This window comes from Cygnus olor, chromosome 8, assembly GCF_009769625.2.
Source record: "Cygnus olor isolate bCygOlo1 chromosome 8, bCygOlo1.pri.v2, whole genome shotgun sequence".
Classification (NCBI taxonomy): domain Eukaryota; kingdom Metazoa; phylum Chordata; class Aves; order Anseriformes; family Anatidae; genus Cygnus; species Cygnus olor.
The window spans coordinates 25,569,527-25,594,737 of NC_049176.1; the positions used below are offsets into that span (position 1 = coordinate 25,569,527).

General features: G+C 33.4%; 1 protein-coding gene across 3 annotated transcripts in view; it reads right to left on the bottom strand.

Moving 5' to 3' along the window:
* BEND5 (BEN domain containing 5) overlaps window positions 1-25,211 on the bottom strand; it is a 586,011-nt gene that overhangs the window by 542,215 nt on the left and 18,585 nt on the right. The gene's annotated exons all lie outside the window — the stretch shown is intronic.

Consider the following 25,211-nt stretch of genomic DNA (forward strand, 5'->3'; position numbering starts at 1 on the left):
TCTGGAAGAGCTACATAGCTATCTCAAACCCAGCAACAGCCTTAACAATTTAATCACTGTGTGCAGGATTCCCAACACTGATTTTAATCTTTAGCTCGAATACTTGATTTCAATACTCACCTGCCTCTTTAATGAGTTTTTTTTTCCTTTTGTGAGTTGTATCTCACTTTATTGCTTTTTGCATACAGAACTGCCTCTTACTAGCCTCCTTCATAGTATATGTCAGCTGCCATAGTCACCTGCAGCCATTTGCAGTTTAGTATCGTTTGTACATTTCATTAGCACGCTATTTCTTTTCTGTCTTCCAGATGCTAAATAGGCTGGACCCAACACTGATGCCTTTGGTAACCAATTCAACAAGTTCCTCGTGCTCAATAGACCATTGTTTGTAGTATCACAGCCTTTGCTCACAATCTGTCAGCCTAATTTCAACCCACACAGCAAGGTCATTAAACAAGACGGCAGTTTTGGTACAAAGAAGCCTAGAACTCTAAGAATAAAACACTTCCTCACTTTAAGACATGCTTTGTAGAAAATGGACAGTACAACAGAAAAATATTTTTTTGTGTCAAAGAAAGTATATAAACCTCTCAACATTAATCTCATAAACAAAGATAATTTTTCAGTGCTGCCTTCACATTGTTGTAATCATGGGAAATACATTTATGTTAATGTGTGAGAATCATATTCCAACACCACAGGTACCACAATGAAATGCATTAGAAACTATGAAACGGGAATTAAACATGGACTACACTATTCCATTTAGCCATTAAACCATTTTAATATTTTAACAATTACAATAAACATTTTTTTCTCAAGTAAAAACTTCTAAACTGCATTTGTTTACTCTCTATATAAGGTTCCTTAAGATTTGTCATTTCATTTTTTAATGTAATGCATGATAAACTCATTAGCTAGATAATACCAATTGTGTGTAATGTACCTACCAGTGGTTTATAGTAGTTGTATCATGACTGAAAATGCCTTCCCTTGCATAGTTTTTGTTGTGTACATTCTTGCTCTAGTAATTCATGATATGAGAGAGTCTGTTCATAACTAAATTGCTCAAGTACTTCCCTTTAAAATCAAAGAAAAAAGTCTCACACCACTAGAACATCAGATTTCCTTTACTTCATGTTCACACCACACCATTGAACAAATAAAGAAGATGGATCTATGGGATTTTAGGATTTTTTAAGCATCAACACTGCGTAATTTGTGTTTTGCATGATATTCGTGGAATAACACTGTAAAAACATAAGATATTAATAATGTTATTTAAGGTACATGTAAAATTAATGAACTGATCAAGTAATGTGATCTGTGGGAGAAAAAAAGCCCAACAAGATGAGCAGTAAAGAATTGAACTCTTTTTTTGACATTGAAAGACATTTCTTGTTTTAATTTTCTTTTTACAGCTTGGATGCACTTCTGGATGCCAAATAGTTTTCTGGCTATATATTAAAAGTGAAATAATTTGTTAGAGTAGCCAATACTTTAGAAACCATTATGGACTTGTTCTCCTATTCACTCTGAAAATAGCTGTTTTTTCTATTATTATTTTACTTTACAAAAATACTGGCACAGATCTTTTTTAAACTCATAGGAAGATGTGAACAAATTAGATTCCCAAATGTCTATAAACTGACTTTCACTTAGCCTTGAGGTTTGTTTTTAAGACATGCTCAATTTTCAGTCACAGTTCTGTTCAATACTCTTAGCATACTGAGAAAAGATGTCCCTTTCTTTAATCATTCAAGCTGAAATTTTTAATTATATTTGCTTAAACTGCTTTACAGAGAAATGTTTAGTGCAATAATCTCAAAATGTGAGTAGTAAAAGGGGTCAGTGGCGTGTTTCAAGTTTCCTTAAAAGTCAGAAAAAAAAGTTACTATTTATTAATCATGCAACATACACTTAGTCCTCATAAAATATTAACATATATTGCTTCCTACATCAATAAAAAGTATACTTTACACAAAGAAAGAAAACCTGCTTAAGAAAATGCTAGCTAAACTTACTAAGCATTCTAACAATTATCATAAAAATGCTAGAAAATATAGATATGTTAAGCAATCCTAAAATCTTCTTAAACCACACATTGTGCTTTCCTACAGAGAATTTTAAGATGAAAAATAGACCTTGAGGGTCTTAGACAAGCCTGAGGCAATATAAAGAAAAAGGTCAAACACTCTGCTAAAAAGGACCGTTATCTTCAGAACAACAACTTATCAGCCAGCTTGCAGCCCTGCTTATTTACAGTTATTGGTCCCAGAGGAAGTGCACTTCAGCGCAGGGCGCGATTACTTTGTAATGAGTTTGCCAGAAATGGTAAAGGAAACTAATTTGTAACAATGTGCTGTTCCCTGCACATGAACTTTCTCAGACACTTTTTTTTGTCCAGCAATGAATAACTAACTTCAGCCTCCCTAATAAGCAGTGAAAACAGAAGTGCACTAAAAACAACTGAGTTGCAAGCATGAATGTGCTGAAATATCAGTGATTATCCCTCTCAGCTGTCCATTACAGTACTTATGATGACCACCAATTCCCCTGTGGTGGATATATAGAATGCAGGTTTCAGGGGGTGGATTTGCACATGAAAATTAACACCATTTGGAAGAAAATAGCCTGCACCTGTCACAGATTAGCAACAAAAGGTCAAATGCCTCCTTTTACACCTAGAGCACTTGCATATTATGTGCCTTGCTTATAGGAGCCTAATTCTAGTTTCTTAATTCAGAAAAGTGAGCACCATGGTGAACTGAGGGGGTGGGGGGAGAATTAAACCTTGGCTAAAAGCTATCAATAAATCTATTGATCAAGTTACATACGAATGGAAGTAGCTGAGGCAATCTCTGTCGCTAAAAGAGGTAGTTTTTCAAAAAGAGAATTACATAAAGTGCTCTTCTGTTTTTGTCAATATGTTGCCAGGTTTTGAAATACTATTTTTCATCCACACAATAAAAATCTTGACAAGTAAGCAATAGAAAAATCACTAATACACTTGCAGCTGCATTTCAATCTATACAAATTCTTTAAACAAAACCAATCAAGAAACAGATTGGAATATACATCATTTTCACCAGTTGAACCTGGGATCAAGTCCAAAGACAGCCAAACAGTATTAATCTACGTTTTCATACAACTCTGTATTTTACAAAATAAAGTGAAATGTAGAATGTGGAATACCCTGAGTGGAATTCATACTTAACGATCATAAAAGACATTGAGATGATAATGCAAAGAAATTTTACTGATATGTCCCAAATGGAAGTAGAACTACAGGGACCAAGATGTGTAAAAACTTTCTTCTGTGAAAGATTAGACTTCTTCTGAAAGAAGTGCATCTAAGAATACCGTTTGTAAATTCCCACTAGCTTTATGTTCTTTGTCTGTGAAAAGAATTCATAAAAATAAATAAATAAACAAATAAATAAATAAATAAAAGCTTGGTTTTAATAGTCCTAAACAACTTCTAAACAGCGTTTGATTTTTAAATAGGAAGAAATCTAATGAAATAGCAATGATCTCTGAAAACCTATGATTGTTTTTGCATCATGTCCTGGACTCCTGCCCAAAGCATATGTCAAATCAAGATTCCCGAAACTGCAAAGAACATGATTTCAATAAAAATAAATGCAATCAAAAAACACATATATACATATAAATTAACTGTAAAGTACTCAAGTACTTTTAAATTATTAAAATTGCACTTAAGATCTACCAAACAAAGTAATATTTACACTGCTATAGTTAAGTCAAAGTTTTAAAGAAATGTTGACAGTCTTCAACAATATAGCATTCTTTTAAGTATCTGGTGGTTTACATATAACAATAGTGATGCCCATAACATTTGATGAAAATCCAAACTGCCTTAGGAAAGTCAAACAGGCAAAGCATTTCAAAAGTACCTGGCTTGTGAAGCTGGATGCTTCAGACTTGTCTTGGTACTCTTTTTTTCTATCCTCTCACCTCAATTAATCAAGTTAAAATTGCTGTGTTTTCATTATGTTTTAAGTTTCTATCAATAGTGACATGCAAAGGACAGTAAATCAGTAGCCTGTGAATCTCATTGTGAAAAAGACTGTATGGGATCAAGCACTATCGTAGTTCTTGGCATCTGTTGGTAAAAGGCCAGCTCCCATCACTGGAAAGGGAGATGTACATATTAATGCATAACTTGCAGAAGCTGAACCATTCTGACTGGGCTTTGATTGTAACTAGACAACGTGATAAAATCTAATTGTGACTGACAGTACATGAAAACTCTAGCATTTACACTTTTCTTGTTTATCTATGAATACAGCATAAAATAAATCATTGATCTTTTGAGTGTATGAGTTACTGGTCTCCATTTGTTTATTTGTTGCTGAATAATTTCATATCGATCTGATTTCCCATATGTTTTCAGGATCCCACTCTGAGATCTACTCTTTCCAATATTTTTCCTCACAAGTGATATAAGTAGAACTTATGGGTGCAGTAGATCTATTTCCCAAGAGCATTTTGCCCACGCTATCCGGGATCATATTTACTATTTCTCAGTGGCCTCAAGAAGTGTAATGAATAAACCTATAATACTTTTTATCAAGTTAAATTGTGGAAATATTAGTGAACAGTATGGCTTAGACTAAATATTACCACCAGTTTTAAAAATTGAAACTTTAATCTGAATTAGAATAGGAGGCAGAATTTTGGCAGCATCTAATCTGAATCACTAGACTAAAATAACCTTGTGGGATTAACCTCTGAGTGAAGTGGAAAAGGTAGAAGGCCATTTTTAAACAGGCCAAAGAATGGTCTTCAATGCAGAAAATTAAGGGAATTAGAAGCCTTTAAGAGAGAACTCATTGTCATTAAAATTTATTGGGCAGTATTTTTAAGTCTTCTCTTGCAATGGAGAGATACTATTAAAGACTCCACAGTATAAATATTTTTTTAAAGTTCTAGCATGTCCCAAAGGCGGCCTACTCACATTACTTGAAAGTTTCCTTTAAAGAAAAGGAAAGTAAACAATCCAGAAGAGTAAACAATACCATTTAGAAAGACAACACAAGCACAAGTGTTTCAAATAAAATTAGTGAAAGTGAATTAGAAATATGTATAGGTAGGAAGAACATACAGAAAAGATATACAAGGACCTACATCTCTTTTATAAAGGCATGAGATATAAATGTCCTATTTTAACCACGTTTTTCAGCTCAGACTAGAAGAACTGAAATATTTCCTGTCTTTTTATGTTCATTAAGAGAACCAGTCCTAATGCTGATGCCAGTTCAAAGCACAATGAAAAATAGCAACAAGCAGTTCTAAATATTTAGTAATCGTTATTGCTCAAAAAAACACTATGAGCAAAACAGCAATGGACATCCCAATATATAGCAAGTATTATTGTGTAAACAGCAGAAACAAATATATACAAAGAAATCATATTATAAAATCTTGCTAAAGGAATTTTATAGTTTTGATGAAATCTGATTGATATTTAATCACTTGCAGTAAAAGAACCTTATTTCAGAATTGGCATTATCAATAAACACTAATGCTTTCAGCTAAAGGAGCTAAAAATCTGGTGCTGTAAAGAATAAAATGTCAATGCTCATTGTGTAGAAAAAATTGTAAAGAATGAAAAAAATGGTGTCAGTCTTTTGACTCCCTCTTCAGCATCTGTGAGATTCTTAAGAATTAGAAAAATGTCAGTAGAGCCCAAGACTGCAGCATAAATACTCCAAAATAGAAATAATGTAAATGAAGAAACTGAAAGCAGTAATGGAGAAATGCATCAACTTAGTAGGGAGTGTCAAGGACAAAAATCAGAGGCCCATACCCTAAGACAGCCATTGCACACCCACTACACCAAAACCATCAAATCCACAGAAAAACAGTAGACTACTGATTTCTCCACTCCCTCTTTATCAAATCCCCAAAGGCCTCCAATGACAGATGGGCAGTTATTTATCCATGGCAGTGAACCTTTGTTAAAGGAAAATCAGAATACAAAGAGATTTTGTATTAGCATCACGAAACTCAGCTTTCTTTAACAAAATCTATGCCATCAGAACTGGTACCTCATTATTGTGTATGTATTACATTTCTCAAAGCAACGCTCTTAAAGGAAAAGCATTTGGGGAAATTTCTGTTTGGAAGTCACTTAGCATATAATGGGTGCTAGCCTAAATAAATAATTAATAAGCTAATAAATAAATTATAACATCAGCAGCCTTAACCACGCAAGCAACTACCAAGGCAGATCAGAGACTAAGAACTACTGTACCACAATGGGGCGTACCATTATTGGTGTGTAGCAGGGAAAAACTTGTACCTACTTGCTTTATCAGGACCTGATGCTCAATATACATCATTAAAGTCCGTTGCTACCTATTGTATCTAAAGTAAAACACTGTCATATTTATCCGCTGCCTAGACAACACAGGTGTGCAAGCAACACATTGCAAGTGGTTAAAAACATTAAAAGCAGCATATTCTTTACTCTTAAGTACATTACAGCAGCCCTAACTTCTCTAATGCTTTCTATTCAATACAGTCATAATTTTGCAAAGACCCTGAATATTATAATAACACAAAAGGCAAAACATCTCTTTCATACTACAAGCAAGAATTTTTCAGTTCATTTATTACTGTATGTCAACACTGTAGTTCTGCATTTGGCCTAGTTTGGTGCCTGATACACAGAACCACCACTTTTTCCAGGTAATTACAAACTGCCACTTGAGGAAAATTAATTGATAGAAACCCCAGTCCGTCAAGATTCATATCAAAACCTATAGTTAAATTATTTTCTGAAGGACCTCTCCAAAGTCACCAGTAAATATATTTACTTCATTATTATTATTACATTTATATATATATATATATATATATATATATATATATATATATATAAAGAAAGAGTATTAATGGAAATGCTCCAGGTATTGTCTTATCTTGCTTTTTGAGATGGATCCTGAATGGAATTCTCTTTAATTAAGAAATTGCTGATTTTATTGCTATAACTTTCCTTCTGTATCTTAAACAAAAATTTCTTTGAACGCTGCTCTAATGTAAAGATAGCCTTTCATTACAGATGTCAGTCCTATATACAGCTTCTACAGAAACTGTATTTGATTCTCTATGCCATTATCAATCAAAAACAGTTTGGGAGCTACAAAAGTTACTCATTTAATACACTAATCTCATTATTTCATTGCCTAGAAGTGAAATCTTTATATTATAATCTCCATGATAAAATTTACAGATAAACTTTCCTGAAATCTAGATACACTTTCACTCATGTCATCAGATTAGATTGATAAACAACTTCACCATTGACCTACTCATCTGCCATACTTCCCAGTCTGACATGCTTTTTCCACACCAAGGAGATGTCTGTGTTTCCCTTTGCTATACAGCATTTTGATCCTTCAGGAACACAACTTGTTCATGTATAATTTTCAGACCCCTGTGCCTTGCTATTTTCCTTTCCTTTCCTTTGTTCATCAGCCTGTTCTGGAAGCCCTCCCTGACTTCGAGGTTTACCACCAATTATAAAACGGTGTTTATAACACAACTTTACTCCAATGCACTATATGTAAGTATTTGTTACAAGAAATGACACTATGTTGGTTTGTTTCTATACTCAAAAATCTGAGTTCCTATATCAAAATTACAGCAAGCCTTCTTACCTGTATCAACATGGATGTACACAGAAAACAACTGCTTGCCCTCACTCATCTTAGGTTTTTTAATGTCTAATTTAAGCTTTAACTAAACAATCTAGTTGATTTAATTTTTTTAACCATAAGTGATAATTTAAATATTGACATTTAAATGGCAGGGACATGCTTTTGTCTTCTGCTGTTGTTAGAATATTTTATTATATTTGAATGTCTTTCTTAATTTTAGGCTCTTTTTTTCATTTTGCCAAATCCAAAAGCGTTTTCCTTTTATTTCAAAGTATTTCTATGTTTGTAGTAAATTAAACATTAATCTTTCTCTGCAAATGTCAAGTGATATTTAAATGTTTTTCTGGCAGATAAATGATTATTAATATTAATGCAATAAAATCACAGCTCTTTGTCCTTTCTTTGATATTTAAGAAAAAATTAAGAATGTCAAAACAGCTCTGCGAAAAGAGAATTCATTGGTCTACGATCCACTCTTCATTAGCCCGAGAGGTAAAAAATTACTGATCTTGTGAGACAATGTGTTTATAGAATCAGAAAGGGTTGAAAATGAATTACTCTATCAGTGGTAGAGTGTGTATCACTTCAATGTGAAAATGCCTTGTTAAAGTTCATTTTAATTTAAAGCCCCCTTTTTGTCATTCAAAAAGCTTTAGCACAATGAAAGAGTCTTTGTCACTTTCATAATTAGCCCCTCTTGCACTAAATGAGAATAAAATCTGATCAGAAGTCCATACAGGCAAGGTCATAAATCAAACAGAAAAGCTCCACAAACAGCTCTGTAAGATGTCCAAAGGCACACACGGTTTGGAATTAAAACACTGTAGTCAGGATCCACTCTCAGAAACACTGCACAAAAAAGCCCCAATAATATCTGTTTGACAGGCTAAATTTATCTCCATATTCTGTAGCCCTATAAACACATTTTGCTGTTTAGATACAAAAGCAATTTCAGCACCAAGGACAATTCAGGAAAGCAAACAGCTGTTAAAGTACTACTATTACCGTTTGCCAACCAAAGTCAAATTAATTTAACTTAATGCTCTCACTTCAAACTGTGGCAGTTAAAAAAAAAAAAAAATCATATATGATAATTGTCATAAAGCAGGAACAAAATTGTATTAACAAATAAAATTAAACTTGGTTTCCTAAGGAGTCTTATATACATAAGTGAACATGCAGCCCAGCTCAAACAAACTGGATTTTATTCAGATCCCTTTCATTTTCACATGAAAGTATGTTAAAGTAATAAAATGTAATAAAATTCTCAACTTTGGACAGTTATGGTGAAAGTGACAGCATATTACTCTGCTCAGGGATCATCAGAATACCAACAGGAATCCAAACCATCAACATACTATTTTATTCCCTGAGTTAACACAAACTGAGGATTTCATCAGCAAATAGTGCCTAAAGCATGGGGAGAGTGGAAGGCAAGGAAAAGAAAAGGTAAAGAAACAGAGGGAAAAAACGTTAGAAAGAGGAAGTTGGCAACAAAAATGTATTCTTGGACAGATGTACACAATTGGATGTATTATGTTAAAGGTAAATGCTAATTTTAAATATCAATCAGTTGACATTTGTAAAATAGCTACATCTATACAAACAGGAATTTTCATGAACACACATTTATATTCATACAGTGTGTATATATGTAAACATTTGGGTATATTTGTAGCTTCAACTACATCATTACATACATTAAAAGTGTGCTACTTTCCTTTACAGGCTTTTATCTTCTAACCTTATTTTCTCCACCAAAGCAAGCTGCTCAAGCCATGTCTGTAGCCATGTAAACACCAAAATACTTCCAAAGTAATGGCTTGGTTGCAAGGTGTGGCAGGTTACATGTATATCGAATGCTCCCAAAATTTCTGGTTACACTAGTTATACAATGAGCAAAAGTAATTGGATTCCACAGTGTTAAGAGACATACGAAGACTGGTCTGATATGCATCTAAGCAAAGAGGCAACACTGCGACAAAAAAAAAAAACGAATATATTTTCTCCATCCTCACACAGTCTCACACTTTAGGACACTGACAGTAAGCTTCCCGTGTTGGTTAAAAGGTAGTTCCCACATGTGTATGTTCTCTTGGATAGAGGCACCTGTGCCCGAGTCATAAAAGAAATGTAATTTGCCTTGTCTATCAGACATACAGGTATCTAAAAAATGCAAATTGCATACTACTGTACAGGCCAACGAATTCTACCTTTGTTTTTTATTTTTGCTGTTACTTTTCATGTTTATCTTCAATGCACAAAAATTGTATGAAATTGTTACTTTAAAAGTTGTATGAAATATGATTATTATTTTAAGTCTTATTTCAACTTTGGCAAATTAGGAAAAAAAAATGCTGCCACTATAGTGAACAAGCCACAGCACCTCTGCCAACTGAGTGTCAACAAAACCAATGCCTTTCTGACTGTCCATGTTGGGAATTGCTACAACAGAAACATCCTGAAAAAAACAGTTCTTTATATTACAGCTAGCAGGCAACTAACAGATGCCAGAGGATCCTGAGGGGACTGAACGGATATAAGATGCAGATACAGGAGAATGTATTTCACTACATCCATGTGAGAGGAGCAAGTCAGCTCCTTCTAACCAGGCTAATAGGAAATGCAGAACTTCTGGAGAAGAGGAAGTGTGGCCTCACAACTCATAAGCATGTTCTCAGCTTCGCTTTCTGAGTCTTTCCATCATACCGCAGGTCTGATTTCCATCCATCTGTTAAGAAAGACAGGTAGCACCCGGTCTAACAGATACCAGTTGGTTCCTAATGAGGAGGCCCATAATGTTTACTTTACAGTAGGTCTTCAGCTGAAATGTTTTATCTGTGTAATTTTCATTCTGTATTAAGAAAGAAGTTGTAAGATAAGCATTCAGATTATTCTCTTATTACTTATGTCTATATATAGGCTGAAATGAAGGGTACAGTCAGAGGCATATTTGAGTCAAGAAGCTATTTGCAAAACCTTCGATGGACAACTCAGTGGGAGGATTATGTTATATACAGGCATGATCTGCAGGGATACTCCTACATTAATAGACAAAGCCAATCACATCAGATACTGACTTTTCTGCTCTTCTAGTAATTCTTTGTTATTCAGAGGTTTCCAGCATATCAGCATGTCCAGTTAAGCTCTATTTAGGATTCTAATTAAGTGGACTAATTGAAAAAAAAAATCTTTTATTTGATTGTATCTCCAAATTTGTTCTTTCTGGGTCTGTGTTTGGTAGGACCACCATAATCCATAAAGGAAAAGAAAAAAAAAAAACGTATTTTAAAACAAACCAAGTTTTCGTACAAGATATTTGTCAAAAACAGAAAATAAATCAATAACATAAAGCAACAAAAATGCAGTGATTGTTGAGCTGTATTATTGTTTCTTGTGGACACAAAGTGACCTTGATCAATTTTGCTGTTAAGTCTTCAAAAGCAATGACATACACAGAGCAGTATTTCTATTCAAAATTAGTCTTCCTGGATTTCTAACGAGAGGTGCCAATTTACCTCTATTTATGTAAGAACCTGAAAGTGTATCAAACCTTTTCAATTAAAAACAACAACAAAAAAACAATACTTTTTTTACATACAGTATTGTAATAGTACAGTCAGTGAATCCATAGCAAGGTCAGTTTATACTAAAATTTAATCTTAAAATAATTCTCTGTATATAAGAAGCTACTTGGGTATTAATATACATCCTTTGGCACATAAAGCATATTAACCAGAAGATAAAAGGGTTAATTAAAATTTATTGTTTAAATACATCCAAGGTTAATTTCAATTTTGAGTTTGGATCTATATGCATGCACTTTACAACATGTTCATTGTGATGCACAAAAATCATTTTCTCTATTAAATGCATTAGAAACATTTATTACATTAGGAAACACTGTGTAAGCAGTTGCATAACAAAACAATTATCACCTTAAGAAGTAATTAACTATTCCTGCTTGCTAATTCTAATAATAGTCTATCTTTTATAAGCTATGCTTCTCTATTTACTTAGAAATAAAAATGTGCATATTTAAAGTATTAATAGTACAGTTTTTAAATGTTACTATTAATAGTGGAAAATCTTTAAATGAAAGATATATTAACATACACTAGTTTTAACCAAACAGACAAGGAAAAATATACTGGTTTCAAAAGCTAATCTTCAAATCCAGGAATTTAAGAAGTCTTCATCTTCATGTTCTTACCATACTGACTTCAAAACATTACCTCTCTGACTGAAGTATAACTTTCTGTTATACTGGTGATATGCAAGGAAGTCAGCAACAGAAGGGCCTTCTGCTTTTGAACATCCCAGACTCACAAGAAAAACAGCAGTCCCACTGTTCACTATAAGGCTGGAAACAATTTATAATTAAAAAATTATAACTAAAATTAAAAACTTATAATTCTGAACAGGTGGGCAGCTTGCTCTAGTTCACTAGAAGGGTAGGAGTGGTGTAAATATTAATTTATTAATAAAAATGTTTATTCTATAAATAACATAATGAGGGTATCAGGAAATCTGAAGGATTATCAGGCATGTTTTAATTAAAAACTAAAGCTAATGCTTTTTAAGCAACAATTTTTTTTATTTTTTTTTTTCGATCCATACATAGGCTCTCTTCCAAAATCCTGAAGAACCAGGGATTACACAGTCATATTGATATTAGTGTCTTTCTTTTCCCCTTTCTTTCTCTCTTATAATTTTTGCATTTACATGCTGTATGTTAACAGTGAGGAACCCAACCTGAAATAAAACCAACATCAATCACACTAGATTACATTAATCAGCCTATACTTTAATTTTCTCTACATTTTCTAATTCATACACTTTGGAATTTGATTTTGCTAAAATATACTATCCTACGTTTGCTTCTTCACTATGAAAGCATATAGATAATAAAGACTAAATTACAATTACCAGATTATAGTAATACAACTTTGTCTTCAGCATTCTTTTTGCAAATGAATCAACAATTTAACGTAAGTCTTCCAGCTATTATTATAAGTTAACAAAGCTTATTGCAGTCCTCTCCAAACACACAGTATTGCTTGTCTTCTCTTCTAGGTCAAAACAGTCAAAATTGAATAGGTGGCAAAAGATAATGCTTGTTCTCCCATACTCTTTCTTTCGTCAGCTGGTTTATTCATCATTAGTCTGAGTCAATGTAGATAACCTACCACAATTTTCCAATACTATTTAAGTTTTCCTGTACTGCTGAAAAAAATATCAGTTATTGTTATATCTGAATATTATCTATTATTCCTGATATCAGTCGAAGCATGGCAGACTCTAAAATTGCATCCCCACAAAGGGAAGTCCATCTTACCCACCGTGATTCAGAATGACACATACTTTGTTCAGTTGTAAAGAGTAATCAAAGGTGTGTGCTTAAATCCAATCAGTGTACTTCAAAGAAGATTACGTCAAAATGCTTCAAATAGTGATTCTATTGTGCAACACCAAGTAACTCCCTTAACTTCCCTAAGTCTCAGATTTCTGAACTATAAAATGAAATCAAAAGTGCCTTGTAAAGTACACAGCAATCTCCTGCAATAGAGATTATAAGCATAAGCACCCTAACAAGTACATAGATGTCAAAATGATTGTTACACTACAGACATATCAAGCAGACACTTTTAATTGAACCTGATTGTAATCACTCAAAATGTTCGTATATTCATGTGATCTAATCAGTATCTTTCTTCTAGCATTCACTTATTGACCTCCAGCCCTCTGACTAGAAGAACATTTTCCCAATTGCCACATGATTATTAATTCATAGAAAGTTTCACAAACTTATGAATTAATCCAAAGACAACAGGAATCACTGTAGTTTTGCTGAAATTTTCCCAATGATTGCTGTCCAGAACTAGGCCCTGAAGATTTAGCATGAGCATCTGCCAGCATAGATCGCCTGGGCTTGAGAAAAGATTTATCATGCACAGTCAAAGCTTGCGGTAATAAATGTGCTTCCTGTCCAAAAGAACATAAGAACACGCAGACAGATCATGGACAACACCAAACAGTTTCTGATTCTGGTTCGTTAAAAAAAAAAAAAAAAAAAAAAAGGAAAAATTTTGGAAAGACGGATTTAGGAAAATATTTCCAGGTGCAATAGTAGGGATATTTAGAAGGGAAATCATGTAAGAATGGGAAACCATAACTGAAATAAAAGGGACAAAGATGTTTCCTGACGAAAGGAAATAAATGTATCACTACATCCAAAGGGATAAAGAAGAGCACACAGATGGGAATAACAAAAAAAAAAAAAAAAAAAAAGATGCTAATGGAAGGAAGATAACAGAGTCCTAGAGATGAGGATAACAAGCATTAATTTGATATACAGTGTACACGTTCAAGAAGTGAAGCTCAACATTCTCTCAACATAGAAAAGAAGATACTTCAGCAGTATCATTTAGAAAAATGTAGAGAGGAAAGAAAAATAACAGGCAGGATAAGGTTGTGATAATCAAGCAAGAGGATGACAAGTGTTTGGGATAAATGAGAATGGATCAATTCTGAAGCTACTGAAGCAAAAGAACAACAGGAAACACATAGATTAATAACCAAAAGACAAGTTTTCAACTTGCCATCATCTTTTATTTTTCAGATAAAAGCATAGGTTAATTACTACATTGCTGTTCTATTCCTTGTCTTAACTTAATTGTTTGGTAAGGAGTATATCTACAATGCATTTCAGACAAATAAGTGCATCATTATATGTCACATTAACCAACGCAGACACAAATTGGCTAGCCCAGGTATTCTGACAGCAATGTAACTGTAGCAGCACAAAACTCAGTGTAGGCTAACTATCTCAGTATTTATCCAGTATAAACACATTTTGGGCAATGCTACGATTGCTGCACATCTAATGTGAATGTCTACACAAGTGGCAGTCAGCTCAGTGCAGGTATATATACATTTATATGATCATTAGAGCACTGAAGAAATATCATCATACAACTTAACAACAACATGAAAGATATATGAAAGGCTTTATATAAATGAACTTTAATATAACTAAATAAAAAAACTGGAAGAAAAAAAAAGACAGAAAAGGGATATAAATCTCCAAAAAATTATTAGTCAATCATTTCAAAAGTCACTGTAAACATAATTTCTTAAGCTATCATAATGGTGAAACAAAAGAAAAAAATCTAGATGTATCATTCTTTAGCTCTATGCATTTTTATATTCATGAAAAAAGATTAACATTTTTCACATCAGGAATTTGACATTCATTTACCATCTTTGAAAAGGCTACTAATAATGAATTATTTATAATATAGTACAGTAGCACCAATAAACATTTTTTTAAAGGAGATTAAATCATAGTTCTTATGAACAAAAAGTTATCTTATGGATTCAGATGAGAAAAACAGAGATGTGATTTTACCACAAATTGTTAGAATATAATAATAGCCCCTTAATGCATTATGGTAATTTACCTTCACATTATGTTACTGTAGCAGATCTGGAATCCCAGTAGCTTTCTAAAGAACACACAGTGATAATATATGGTTTGTTCCCAGTTTGTTTTCAGAAATACAAACACTAAATCAAAATTAGCATGCTAAAGGCCAGACCTAGAAGGCAATTAGGTTACTAAACAGAATCAATATAAAACAAAGCTCTACATGCATTCAAAATGTTTCCAAAGTACTGTTAAGCTGAGCAAAATATTTTCTCCTAAAAATCAAATAGTATCACTCAGAGAATAAAAATTTATATTTGATGTAGAAGCACCTCTTCTGAAGTATGTTTTTCAGCCAGCATTCTTTCAAAAGAACAGACCATGATGCATTTCAGAGTTTTGCCTCTTCGCGCATTACAGTGGTAGCTCAAGCGAGCAAACATGTTAATTTGGATTGTTAACTTTGGAACGGTAGGTAGTTGAGAATTTATAAACAATTCAGAGGAACTGGGAAAAACAAAACAAAACAAAACAAACCTATCTGAAGTATATTCTAATTTCATGGGAAAAAAAATGGTTATCTTCTAAATGACTTCAAAGGGATCTCTGGAGGTGACCTAGTCCAACCCCTCTGCTCAGAGCAGAGAAATAGCAGCACCACACTGCTGTGCCAATGCAGCCTTTGAGTACAGGACCTGATGCAAATGTTTCGATTCATCCTTTATTTTCACTGCTTTAGCCCCTTTCCTTATTCTTTATAACATCACCAAATTTTAGTAGACATAATACAGGATGTGAAATTTCCTAAATTTCATTCATCATTTGGTTCATATGAAACTGAGGCAAAGTACTCAACATTTCTCAACCATTTTGCTCTCATTTCACAAAGCTGAAATTCACTGCAGAAGGTGCAAGGTAGTCAAGAACCAGGTCTTTTGTGCTGCTGTCTTCTTCAAAAGAGAAATAATAATGCAGGTTATTGAACTGAACAAAATACAGCTATTTAGTCTAGCAGAATATTTCAGCCTTCTCCAAGGAGAAAATAAAGCATTTCCACTACCTCTTAGGTCCAAAATATTTACTGTTCTGGTTCCACTTGACATTTTATTCTGAGTACAGCCATTCTTTCTGATCCATCTACAGAGCACTGTCTGCATAAGCAGAGTAAAAAACACAAATTTCTTCTAATTCTGGATAGCTCTAATTCAAAAAGACAGAGATAAAGGATATAAACAGGAAGGGACGGCAGAGAACTACTGTGGCGAAAGAGGAAGGAGAAGCATCCCTAACAAAATAAATGATGCTAAAATTTTCCCACTGGCACTGCTCTTCATTGGATTTTCCCTAGATGTGAGTACCCAGCAAGTACCATGAAATTCTGAAGGTTGGCTAGCAGCTCTTCTCAAGGCTCATAATCAGAGAAAAACCTAAGATAATATCTGCAATGCTACCGATTACACCCACCAGAAGTGATTGACCTGGACCCAACAATTGCTGAAAACTAACATGATTCTCTATTTTAAGAAGCAATTATTCAAAGCAATTATTTCCTTAGTAAGTAACTAAAGAATAGGTCACCTGTTTCTCTATAGAGTAACTATAGATTTATTCAGATTTTATAAGGGAATTTTGCTTCTCCTCATCACTGACTTCCAATGCTGTTATAAATATCCTTAGGTAAATCACAAACTCAGCTGGATTTTTTTCTGCTACTTTCAACTGTCACAGGCCTCTATTGTGCCACTATATACACCTACCTCTATACATTCACAAGTGATTAACTGATGTCACATTCATGTTCATATTAACATGTGCAGTTTGAAATAAACACAGCTGCATTTATGTCAATGATTTTATATTCAAATATATCTGATTATGCTGAAATAAACACAGCTGCATTTATTTCAGTGATTGTACATTCAGATAAGTATATTTGTTCAGTGTAATGTAATGTTCCTTCACACTGGCAGGGACATTGCTATTCTTTCTTATATTTCCCACTATCATTTTTCCAGATGGAAAAATTTGAACAGAGCCAGAAAAATGGAAACTGGAAAATTCATCTCAAAACCTAGTATATGTGAAAATCGTTCTGCTTATTCTCAAAAATAGCTTCATCTTTGTATGAAATATTTTTTTATTATTATTCATTCTTTGACAAAGAGCAAGTTTAGAAAAATCCCACCAAAAATGTAAGTGACGGAAATGTAAATAAATACTAGGAATGTATAGAAATAAATCTTAAGAAATGATCTGCATCAGGTGTGATTGTGGACATCTATTGTTAATGTTAGAATAGCATCTTCAATTACTACCTTCAGAAGAAAATTATTTTGAATAGAAAAATTAACTGTAAGATTTTCCTTGCTATTATCTGACCAAATTACAGCTTTGCATGAAGTTAATGTTGTAAATATTACCTGTAATCTATTTTTAGAAAACACGAAAATGTAAAAGATTACTGTATGAACTAAAAAAGATTAAGCATTTATCCAGATGTACCAGGTCATATCAAGGTCTAGCCCAGCAACTGTGCCAGAAATTGATCCCTAGAGAAGGCCACGGAACAAATCAATCATTTAGATACCTCCCCAGAACAGTCCCTCAATTTACAACGTGCAGTTTATGAAACTTCTAAGCCAGAGATGTTGTCAGTGTATCTCAACTGATTTTTTCTTCCCTGGTCTTGTCAGCTGTTTTTGACACATATAAACTTTTAGCATCCACAACATACAACAGGAAGCTGTACAGCTTAATTAAACAAAACGTGAGGAACCATTTCCCTTTGTCTTCTTTCAACTTGTCAACTGCTAGTTTCATCTGCTAGTCCCTAGTTTTTGTATAAAGAAAAGAGAGGGAAACACTGTTCCCTATTCATTGTAATTTTGACTGAGAATTATGATTTTACAGATCTCCAAGATGTTCTTCATCAATTGTCTCTTTTCCAGACTAAGGAGTTCTATTTCATTTGGTTGTTCCTCATACACAGGCTAGTGCAAATCTGCTCTGAACTTAAAATTATCCCATTTGAGACTGCTTCTATTTCCAGTTGCTTATTCTGCTCCTTCTTTAGGTCAGTTAAACAGAAAATCAACCTCTTCTGTGCTTGTGCTTGCTGAGGGGTACAAACATGGTAAGAGGCAGGAGGGAAAGGCTAGGTCTTTGAAAAGAAGGTAACATGAGAAACTGACTGTGAAAATGACAATCAGTACACCAACCACAATTAATATACTAATTTTTTTACTGATGCTGTTATACTAATTCTTATCACATTGTCATTAGCTCCGTAAGTCATTAATATCCATTTCCCACAAGTTAAGATACTTGATTAATGTTGTATTTGTTAGCTGATATAACATCAACACTAAGCACTGCCCCATTTGTAAAATTGACTTCCATGCTATATTCTGTTTAGATATTTAAAAGGTTAACATTTAGTTCTATTTGAAATGCTGACCTAGCAAGAAATAAATTAATTTGGCATTACAGTAGTAACATCAATTTCCCATGTAACTTTAGTAATGCATTTACTGGAAAGAGATTAATATCAATTCCATAAATCATTCACATGCTTTTCCGGAGTTTGAGACATCTGAGTAATGTCATATATGTTAACTGATATCACTTTGTGCATGCTACATCCATTAATCTATGCCTAGGGTCATCATTAAAAAAAAAAAAATCAATCTTTTGTTCTTAATTTTTATGTGACTTCTAACCTGCACTAGTACACAAGTATTGATACTACAAGAGAATAATACTGCAATGAATTGGGAACAGACATATCCACAAAATGAACACATTGGTAAAATTATCCCTACCGGTAGCGATAACTACTTAATACCTTTATGTGAAACAGCATAAATAACTGACAACATATAAGAAAATAATGAAAATAAAGTGTTTCATTAATCAGACATACCTTAATGCCACAAAAATAGACTGAAAACAGACATCATTACTGATTATATCAACACTCATTTCTTCTGTTTCTACATTGCATGTGAGTATTCACATAGAAGTGAAAGCCAAAACAGTCTACATGACTTAGTGATTCTGGCTGAACACAGCCTACCAAGAAATTTGTAATAAAAAATAGTTCTTTGCTCAAAAAAATAATTTATTCTACTGTGTTTAGATACAATGGAAGAAAGTAACTTTAAACATTTGTGTTTTTTTTCCACTCTTTATTTCTATTACTTTACCATTATTACCCTTGCTTGTATTGCTTTATTCCTGTTCTACGATATTATAGTTGTGCCAGTGAAATAAGGTGAAGAAGGGTATTTTTGTTCACCTAAATGTACACACACTCAGGATCAGCTTGTATTGACAATTTTGGAAGCATATTACAATACTACATTAGATGGCTAAAACTTAACTATTTTCTAGGGTCAGTTTCACTTGTTGTTGTTGAACATAACTTAACAGCATCATGTCTGTATTTTTCATTTTTAAACTTTGTACAAACAGAAGTGCCCATTTCATAAATGCCTTATAACTCAAATTTTACAATATTTTAGTAATCACAAGTAAGATTAATCTCATCTAATTTTAGCTGTCTGAAGTTACATGTTAGGTCTTAGCAACTGGGACACAGGCATCCCCAAAGGGCAGTTCATCCTATACTATCTTTGTTTTTGTTCAAAAGATATCTTTCATGGTAAAGCTCAATGGCCCATTTCACGCCTGTAAGTGCTTACAAAGAGATAAGTGGAATTACAATCACTTACTGCAAGTTTAAGTGTTGTGTAAAGTGTTTTATAAGTGCATTACCCTATTTTTGAAATATAGAAAGATATTTAAAACCTTAACAAAAATGATACAAGAGTACTTCTCAGTCACATGAGATATCTTAATAGATTGTAGATCTTAACTTTTTCCAGCTGATTAAAATCATTTCCAATCCATCAGCACTGAATTATTTTTATTGGGCTTCTAATATGAAATTTTTGATAAACCTGCTATAAGAAAAGACAAACCAATGTTTGTCAAACATTTTTACTGCAAGGTGGTTGTGTATCTATCAACATAATAATATGAGGTTTATAGTAATTGAGGTTGAATCTAAAATTTTACAAAACTTTAATTACAACCTTTTGAACATACACCACAATACACAAATTACCCAATCATAACATTTTTTTCATAAAAAAATAAGAATTCATCCAAAGGATGGAAGATTTAATGACTCTTGGCGGAGTTCCACTTTCTGGTTGAAATGAGAATAAAAGCAGACAGCAGCTTCATTTCTAATTTTAAGAAACACAGTATTTTTAACATTTAAACAGCATTATATTTGACTAACAAGCCAAAATATGTATTTTCAAAACCTTATAAAAAGCCCCTGTATTTAACAGTATGAATCCTGAGATTTAAGAACCGCTCTGAGCTAACCTTATTCCTTCAATCTTCAAACGGAATTATAAAAAAAGCAATTTGAGCCACAAGCAGCAGAAGCTGTCAGACTTGGGTTTTTAGGGTTTTTTCTGTTCTTTCTTCCGTCACAAAAACCATCCTTGCAACTCAACACGTAACAGTCTACCACCTAACTCCAGCTTCCTCCCATGTGCCCTATGACATCCAGCCATGCAAAACAGAAGGTGCTGGGATTGATCCAGAAGTACACACAGGCCGGATTTACTAATCAACACTCTCAAGGTGACTGGCAATCTAGATGATACCAAACAAAATGAACAATATTTGAATTCTTGCTTTGTTCTTCAGTGAAGCCACAGCTGGAAGCATCAACATTCTTCCATATGCCAGTTCTTTAAGTCAAGAGCCAGGGGAAGCAAAAGGTATATCCATCTTAAGCCCGTCTTGAAAGCACTCAATGGCTGAGATGAAAAGGCAACAACACCCTGTAAACACAATCTTTGCACCGTGTGAAACAATGTTTGTAAGCCTCTGTGGGTATAAATGTATTCTCAACTCAGAGGAAATTTGGTCCTATCAAAGTACTATGACCAGTGCAGTGAACAAGATGGGTGCTGAGTGGTTGGCATCTCTTATGGACTTTTTGAAGGTACACTTCTGTAGCAGTAGTAACATAGCCTACATGACAGTATGTGCCATGCTTCGTACCCTCCTAGATCAGGTGTTGACAGACTCTAGTCAGACCAAGGCATTTTAAAGAGCAAGTCATCCATGTTGTCTGATGGCACCCTCTAGAGTACTCCAAGAATCCAGCATGCTTGAGGTTTCTTCTGATTTATGAGATGAGTGTGCAAGGAACTCAAACTGTTTGAACACTCAGAGAATCTAGTAAGTCTCCAACTCTTACAGGATAGAATAAACTAAAATCTGTAGATTTCAGTCTTCTGACCAAAAAAAGAAAAAAGATCCCCATGACCATAAGCTTCTCAGGTTTTGTGGTCTATTTCAGAGCTCCAGGATAGTTGCAATTGTTTCTAACACCTTACAACTCATTGTACTCTGGCCTATTTCATCATATTTGGGGACTTACAAGAAAGTAGTGATGTCACTGTCAGCTATGGGTCCTTCCTTTTCTCTAAGTCCTGACATAAAAGACATTTCTGCAGCCTGCATAAGCTATGGTCAAACCCTTGAAGTTGCCATGCTTTGGGATCACTACCAAAATCCTCCCTTCTGTAGAGTGAGGAGATAAGACTGGTGCTCTTCATGAAAGGTTGAACTGGCATCAGCACCATAAAAATACTGGTTTCTCTTTAAAGACATTTGCTTCGTGTTTTCTTTGCTCACTCTGCAAAACAGGTTTGAAAGGTTTCATGTCTATCACAAAAAATTAGTAAATAGTATGACCTCCTGCAAAGGAAAGCAAAGCAGTTACATAAGTACACAGAAAAAAAAGTTTTTCAGTACTGGAGGTATTGTCTCCAAAAATGATTAAACAAATAAAAATAAACGGTAACCACAATACCAAAGAAGCTGCTGACTAAATTGAAATCAGAAATAACATGCACCATGCCAATACATGATAGTACAGGCAACTAGCTAAATTAAATGTCATTTAGATCCACAAAACATAAAATGTCTGAAATACAAATTCACCCTGAATATTAAGGTGCCAAATTCCCTGAAGAACAAGAAAGTTTGAGCCTTACACACTCAGGAAGGATTTCATCATATAGCAGGAGTGAATACATCCATTTCCTAGAAGCACTATATTTTGCAAAATTCCCAGTTTTGCCAGAACAGATAGGATGTCAGAAAAACATTTGTAGAGCACTGCATTGCTGCTGAACAAATACTATGTTGATAATTTAATGTTTTAAAGAATAATAGGAAAAGGAATTATAACTGACACAAATTTACACATTTCAAATGTGACATTTATTTCCTTCAATTTGATACTATGCAGAGATAACCATGCTTCCATTCTCCCTTGAAGGTAACTCATGTTTCTTGTGAAAATTGGCATCCAAAAATTACATTGTGGTATACAAGAAATCTAAATTTTCAGCAGTTACTTTTATGCTAATGATAAGTGAATATGAAAAATTTCTATTGGTCTCATATATTGTTAAATAATAATAAAGACAACAAGAAAGATTCCAGTTGTTAGAACATTAGCTTGAAATATGGGAACACAAATTCAAATTCCTTAGGTACTTGCAAGTTGATTACTCTCTCCCTCCTTTACTCCTCCATCTGTTATTTATAAGATAAAGGATTCAACCACCATTCTTCATTTACAACGACAGTATTTATTTTACCGCAAACATTCTTTCACTAGTTAAATTAATTGAGAGTAAGTTAGGTGCAAGCTACAAACTGGTTAGCTGGCTCTTCTGAAAAGAATCTGGAGAACATAAGGGATCACAAATTCAAAAGAAGTCAACAGTGTCATGCTATTGTGAAAAAGATTGGACTGTGTCACATAGCAGAAGTAAATAGATTGCAAGGCATATCATGTAATAAACAATACATAGTACTGGCACCAGCATATTTGAGTATCATGTTTGCCTAGGATCACTGCATGTCAAGAAAGGCATGGAACAGCTGGAGACGGTCCAGAGGAAATAAAGAATGATATGAAATTTGGAAAATACAACCACTGAGGAACAATCGAAAAAAATAGCAGTTATTTAACGTGAGGAGGGAAAGGTCAAGGCAAGATATTATAGCTTTCCACTAAGTCAAAGAAGAAAGGAACAATCTGCTGTCTATACTGTTGTCTGCAGTACTGGAAAATAATGCATTTTTGGTAAGAACATTTCTACATTGAAAGAAAAAGTTTCATATAATGAGCAAACTGCAGCATTAGAATGGATTGCTGCTTTCTCATTGAAACTTTCCTCACTTAAAGTCTCTATGAGGAAGAAAAATAAGTATCTCTCAGGAATAGCAAAAGTAGTGTGTTTTGCTTTTCAACAGGAGAGTGGACTAAAAAGAAATCTCCATATCTATTTTGGTGTTGTTTTTTTTTTTTAATGATTTTATAAAAACAAGGCCCTTCTAAACAGCAAAATGGACATTGTTTTTCAGACTACATAAAAACACACCTCTGTCTCAATTTCATACTCCTCAACACTACTTAATACAACGACAGCCATTACAAAAATAAAGCATTCATAGCATTTCTTCTATATGCTTTATTATTTTTCCTGTTTTCTGCAAGTTTAATATTCTTTATTTGTTCTGAAAAGGTACTTCTATTTCTGCAAGATGAAATAAAAGAGTCACTGAAAAATTGGTCTGGAAGGGAGCCTTCAGTTCTATCAACTAGATATTTCAAGAAAACACAGAATGCAGCCAAAGACAGGAAAGTCACTTGTGGAATCACATTTAACAGAACTTCTATTTTGAAAACAAATCATCAAAAAATACTCCCTGAGTACCACTGTCCAGACAGTTTTGTTCCACTCTATCATAGTTTCATCAGGACCATGATCACTTCCAGTGAAAGCATTATATAAAACAATGACATAAGTTCTGTTAACATTACATTAGATAGAGAGCTACAATCATCACTTATTGTAACTATTGTTTTTTAATTGCATTGAATTTATTTATAAATATTAAATAAATCCTTACACAACTTTAACTGTAAAAAACCTGTAACACCTCCTAAGTATGAAGGATCTCAGATTTCAATGACATGTTTAATAATAATATCATCATAATAGACGAAGCACAACTCTATCTTCAGGTATTTCCTTCAAGTATATTTAGGTCTATAAGATAACAGTAACTTGGAATTATTACAGAATTCATGTCAACTGTTAAAAAAAATATTCTTTGAATAAGGCAAATCCACTAGGATATAACATGTATAGCTATTACCAATTTTAAGGTGGTACTCAAAGTGTATCAATACATTTTTGTAAAAGTGTCTTATACTACTGTTTGGAAGATACGAGGAGATAGATTACAGAGTTATTAACAACTTGATAAAATATCCAATAATCAGTTAATTTGCTTTGACCCATTAAGGTACTATAAGCAATTACTTGGCTGACATAAACAATAGTTAAAGTGAATTTACAAATGAAGTATACGCATTATTATTGTTCTTGCTAATACATTGTCATTATGAGAAAATAAATGAAGTTATTAATTTTATTCATATTTGTATTTTGGAGGTGTCTGAATATGCAAAGCAACATCAGAGACTCATCATGCTACGGTGTAAATAAACAAAGTATTTCATATAGCACCTGTCTCTATCACATGCTATAATTGTCAAAGTATGAACATCACTTTTGAACGACAGAAGTGTTTTAATTTAAAAATATAATTAATTCTGTTGCTTAAAAATTGGAGTTAAACCATAATGGAATGATTCACATTGCTTCACAAATCATTTGATAGCTGCAATTGATCCTTTTCATTGCATGGCAGCTTAACGCAATAAAGTAAATTTCTCAGCTTGGCCCACTGATTAATTTCATAAATCGTTTTCTGATGAAAAAAATCATAAATTCATAACCATTATGAAATAGCATCCAAAGTATTTTTTTAAAATACGTAAGTATTGTCTGAACTTTCAGATATACGCTCTAAAAAACAAATACTCTTTACTACACAACTGCATCATTTACACCTTTTACACAATGCAATCAAAGGATTTAAATAACTCAATCTAATATTTTTCCAGGAACTGTCAG